This window comes from Chelmon rostratus, chromosome 13, assembly GCF_017976325.1.
Source record: "Chelmon rostratus isolate fCheRos1 chromosome 13, fCheRos1.pri, whole genome shotgun sequence".
NCBI lineage: Eukaryota > Metazoa > Chordata > Actinopteri > Chaetodontiformes > Chaetodontidae > Chelmon > Chelmon rostratus.
The window spans coordinates 26682258-26688257 of NC_055670.1; positions in this window are offsets into that span (position 1 = coordinate 26682258).

Genomic DNA, 6000 nt, shown 5'->3' on the forward strand with positions numbered 1-6000 from the left:
CAGCTTTTTCATTGGTGGAACACAATCAATCAATGATTGCAATCCAACATTATTTTACATTGTAGGTTAACATTATACAGGCCCGTCCCTGCCCCAACAGATCTCACACCAAACCAACCCACCTACGTTAATGAAGTCCAGCACAGCACAACCTCTATCGCCTCAGTCACAAACGTGTAGTTGAATTAACATCTTTGTGACAATGTCTTCAAGGACTCAACATTAGAATCTGCATAAATGTAGAATTCGTGTCAGATCTGTCGGATGGATTTCTAAAATTATATTGAAATCTGTTTATTATAATAACTCATTTAAAGGTGTCAGGGTTCAGCTCTGGAGCTCCACTGACCCTAGAACTGCCAGCACTGACATCTGAACAGCAAATAAGAGGTTTGATACAGCTAATCATGTAGACTAGTTAAAGTCCAGCAGGCAGGCCGTCATCTAAAGATACGTTATGCTGCGTCATGCATCCGTATTTATCCTAGCTGGTATTTATCAGTACCATTGGTTGATAATTTGATTTAGCTGCCGGGGTGTCAGAAGGTGAATTTCCTTTGTCGTCTTGTCAGTAAACATGTGTGACATCAAACTTTTTGGGTTGTCCTTTCCTTCTGTGTGTTCAGCGTTTCTGTCCTCACCAAAGGGAGTTTTTCCTCCCACAGAAAATCTGCCTGAAACCCCTCGTCGGTAGTCCAGCCTCTTCTACTGTTACTCATCAACATCACTATGTAACACAGCACCACCTCCAGCTCGGTGACCGCCCTCCAGATGGCCTGTGTATTTGAATACTCCTCCGGTCTGCTTTGTCAGCGAGGGCCAGTAAACAGTTCAAGCTCAAGGATGGATCGATACCGGCTGTCCGTGACCCGGCTTTAAACATATTCAGAGTCAGAAAAATGAAATGATCCCTGCAGGGATTCCTTTGTTCCAGTACAATACGCTCAATACACAGTTCGAAAAAAGGAGTGACAAGAAGTTTTGCCTTGTTTTATGCTGTTTGCTGTTTATTTTGCTGGTTTAACTTTGAGCTAGCATGCTACGCAGCTAATGTGGCTTCTTCCACAGACTGGGGGTGATGTTGGACTGATTCTATAACATTGAGGGACAGTCAGGAGAAACTGGTGAACTGGTTTGATGCCGGTAACTTTCTTCCTGTTGCTTTTTGTATGTTTATACTGCAGCACTAGCTCAGCTAGCGTTAGCTTTGTTGCTATATGATGCTAATCTGTTATCTGCATGTGCGTTGCTGTTGTCTGTAAATTTATTTGAAGGTCGTGCTCTGACGGTAGCGATGCAGCTACGTGGGAAATAGACACGGTCAAACTGCAGGAATTCATTTGCTTGGCAACATTGTGTAGCTCTGATTACAAGCTGTAGCGTTAGCAGCCTACTGGACAGGCTAATACAGATCAGATTCATGGAAGCCGTTGTTGGAAGAGCTGATGGGAAACACAGTGAGTGGCGAGATATCAGGTTTTAATTGGAGAGCTTTAGAGGTGGAGGTGGGTGGATTTTGGCAGAACTAGCCTAGCTGTTTCTCACTGTTTCCAGTCTTAATGCTAAGCTAAGCTAGGCTTCAGCTTCATAGTTACTGCACACACATCAGAGCAGTATGTCTCTGCAAGACAGCGATTGGGGGAGGTGGTGGTTCAGAGTAATATAGTGCAGTACAGTACATTCAGTCATTTGTAGAGTCGCCGGCAAACTTCAAGATCTGGTCACAGGACAACAGGTGGACCAGTGATGTGTTTAATCAGAGTCCTCCAGCTGATATGAACCCACGTCTGTGGTAATTTGAACATTATGGTAACTTTTTGTTTCTATAATTACAAATCCTGACATGAATCCCACTGCTGCTGCCTTTTCAGACTAATTGAGTTTTTCTAGTTTAAAGGTCCATCGGGGACGTTCAGAGTCCAGAGTGACTCAGACTGACTGAATAAGTCTCTTCAGCTCAGCCTCTCTCTCAGTCAGAGGAGTAATTACTGTTTCCAAGTGTCTCTTACGCTATCCATCGTTTACTGAGCCTCCTTCTCTTTCTAGCTGTCTGTTAGCGTCTCCTCAGCACCGTCGCTCGTGTCCATTTGCTTGTTTGTTTGCTGTCTGTCTCTGATTTGCAGTAACAGCAGGAACTGCATCATTAAAGAGCCTTTCAAAGAAACTTTATTGTTGGATCGTCAGCTCAGTTCTTGAGTCGTGTTTGTGTGTGTGTGTGAGTACTCTCCCTCTCTCTCTCTACCTTCACCCAAGTCTTCATCCTATCACTGAATGTTTTACATTACGGGGACCTGCATTTAGTCCCCATAAGGAGGGGAGTCCCCATAATGTCAGTGCGTAAACAGATGTATGTCCCCACAACGTAAGCAGTATATGATACACACACACACACACACACACAGACCTGCCTGGCGACATGAAGACGAAGGGAAGCCGAGATAAGCTGGAACGAAAAGGGATGAAGATAAATTAGTAACCGATGGACATCAGAGATAAATGTTTGGTCAGCAGGAGGGAGAGGAGATAAAGAGGACAAGAGGGATGAAGAGTCCTCCAGACGTGAGGCCGTGCAGAGGAAACGTGCACACCATGAAACACACAAACACACCTTTACTGTTGTGGTTTGTTCAGGTGTGTTTACCTGAGAGAGAGAGAGAGAGAGAGAGAGAGAGGTAAGAAGCAGGAAGAGGAGAATGCAGTGATTGCTGGAACATTCCCTCCCTCCAGACCCTCCAGGAGATTCAGCGCTCTTATTGTTGATGGACTTCTTCAGGAAGTTCACTCCTCTACCACTTCACTCCTCTAACACTTCACTCCTCTAACACTTCACTCCTCTCTTGTCCCGTCGTGCCGTGTCTTCATCGTCCCTCGAGTCAGGGTCCTGGTCTGGTACAGTAGAACAGTCACAGGGACATTTTACTGCACTCAGTACTTTTACTGTAATACTTCAGGTACATTTTACTGATTATACTGACATAGTTTTAGTGAAGTAACATTTTCACTGCAGTACTTTTACTTGTAGCAGAGTATTTTTACTGCCTCTCAGTCCGACACCTCGACTCTGTGTTCTGTCTGTGTGGACTGTTGTTAATCAGCATTAAAGTCATTAATGCAGCAGGTGGAGACGTCTCATGAGTCTGAATCTGAACGACCTCTGCAGCACACAAAGCATCACTAATCAAAGCCGTATGAAGAGGCCTTTATGTTGTGACGTCCTCATAGAGATTCACATTCAGGGGAGGATAGACTGGAAGAAGATTAGCCGTGTGTGTGTGTGCTATATTTAGACTGTGCTTTGAGCTAAATGCTACCATCAGCATGCTAAAATGCTCACAAAGACAGTATTAACATGCTGATGTTCAGCAGGTTAGTGTTTACCATGCTCACCATCTCCCCAGCGGGAAAAATGTGGTTCCCCAAACGTTCTGGGAACATTAGGTTTGGCTGTTGGAACGTTTATTGAACACAACGTTCTCCTGTTTTTCTCATGTAAAAACAGCGTTCCTCTTATGTTCCCTGGCGTCCTGCAAAGGTTAGCTGAGGTTACATCAAGTGGTTATAAGACCGTTCTAGGACTGTTCTGCCGGTGTTACTGGAACGTTTGTGCTTGCTGGGTGAGGTTTTCTCTGTGGGTGGTGTCAACATCATACCCCGTCTGCGTGGGGGAACATTTACTCTGTATTTGGCCACTTGGTGATGGAGGTTTGAGCCCGGCTACAGAAAACAGATTCATTTTATTTGCACTTTGTCATTAGTGACAGAATGTTTTTTAAAGGCGTTGCGTTCTGTTTGCTGCTGAATGGCTGCAGTGTAGCTCCTGTTTAAACAGCTTTTAAAGGTTATTTAATGACTTTCATAAACGCCGGAGAACAAATGTTGGATAGAAACACTGGACAGAGAGAGAGAAAAACATGGCCTGGATCATTTAGCAGTACCCTGTGACACATTGCAAATATCCCCAAAGATAGCTCCATTTCTGAATGATGTTGGTATTTTCTAGTAAATCAAACAGTAAAAATATGGCGTCACTGCAGGTCATGATTCACCTGAAAAAAAATGTACTGTAACCTTCTTTATGGGGCAGTTTACTGCAGCTCTGCTGGAGTCTCGGCTGAAATGCTTATAAATAACTTTTCTGTTACGAGTTTAAAGTGCAGCCGCTGGTCCTGGTTCAGTCCACAGGGGACTCTGACACAGGACTGGATGAAGTGCTCAGCTCCTGCATCCTCACATCCAAAAAACAAACTTCACCTTTTATTAAATGATTTAACAACGTGACGTTCGCTCGCCCACGTGAAGCGGTGGTAACAGCTAGCTTAGTAGCTTCTTTCTACTGTTCTGTTCACTTTCTGTCAATACAAAGCCAATAAAGACAGAAATCTCTCCCAGCTAACAAGCTAACTGTCAGACAGTAAACACATTAGCTTGTTAGCTTAGCTCAGTTGCTAACTGGACTATAAGTTCACAGAGTTGATTCAAAAGATGCATTTATGTCATAAGTGTCCATAACCGTGTTAGAGCAGTTTATACTCAGAGGAGCTTCAATAAAGCTGAATAGTAGCACAAAGCTAACTAGCTACGATAGCTTCCTCCATTTTGGACTCTGCGGCTGTCTGTTCCCTCAGAGGTCAGCTCTGACCAAACAACTTGCTGTGGGTCAGCGACCGGTTCAAGCTCCCTGAAGCTGAACTTGCCGGTGTGTTCAGGTCTTTGTTCGTGCACGGATGTTTCAGCTTTCCTCATGTGAAAACTGGCCAGACGACATCATTAACAATGCAGCCAATGGGAGGCACACCTGTGTCCCAGCACAGTAAGGTTACCCTCAAGCTCTTAAATATGCTCTTAGCTACGTTAACGGAGCTGGTTGTCAGAGCATAAACTACAAGGCTCTTTAGTACGACTTCTGGAGCTCTCGAGCACATCACATAATCATCCGAGGATGCTGAGGAAGATCATGTGTTCCAATTAAAAGCTCCAGGATAACTACTAATGGCCCTGTAACGCAGTGAGATGTTCTGAGTGTTTGATATTTTTGCGTGAGCTGGATTTGTTTCTGGTTCGTGACGTCTTCTTCTTCTACTCTGTTTATTGCAACCATATATAACGTAGCCCGTACCGCCACCTTCTGACGACACTTTGTGTGAATTCACACTTTCCTTCCAAAGCTCAGCTCATATTTGCTCGCGGGTCGGATGGAGAGCAGCTAATGTTCGTCTTCGCTGAGTCGTGTGTGATAAACTCCTGCAGAGTCAAAGAGGACAACTCGTCTCCTCACACACAGACTGAAACACACTGAGTCACAGCGACGATCAGTCGACAGTGTCGCAGCAGGAGCTGTTAACACTGAGCCGACGGCACGTTAACGAAGTCCGAGTCGTTTGTTTGACAGTGTTATCGACTGACTCGCCGTCACAAAACACACCTGAGCAGGTGAGATGAAGTGGAACAGATGAAGCCTGAGAGAGGCTGGAACATGAACAGCTGGTCCAAAGGGTTCGAAGAACAGATTCAATTAGCAGACACTCGACTCCTGAGAGAAATGTTTGCTCTGCTGACAGTTTTCTGTCAAACGTCTCAGAGTGAACCGCTCGTCTCTTTCCATCACCACCTGTTGGTGGATTTCAGTGAACAGGTGGACGTATGAGGTGCTACGGACTCACAGGATTGGCCAGTTCTCTGCATGTGAGTTTCCTTTAGTAACAAACCACCGACATTATTTTCAGTTCTTCTATAAATCTGGTTCCATCCGACAGTGAATATTCAAACCCTGCGTTTGGATCAGCTCATCATCATCAATATTCATACACTGTAAAAAATGTCAACATAAAAATATGAGCGGCCAAGGAGCTGAATTAGTTCATCGTGAGTCAACTGAAGTACAAAATATCAAACTTATGCTGAGAAGAGCTGCGGACTGAGCTTCACTATTCCTGAATGGATTTTTAGCATGTGCTAAATTTCCACATGAAACATTTAAATATTGTCATGTTTGTTGGATGT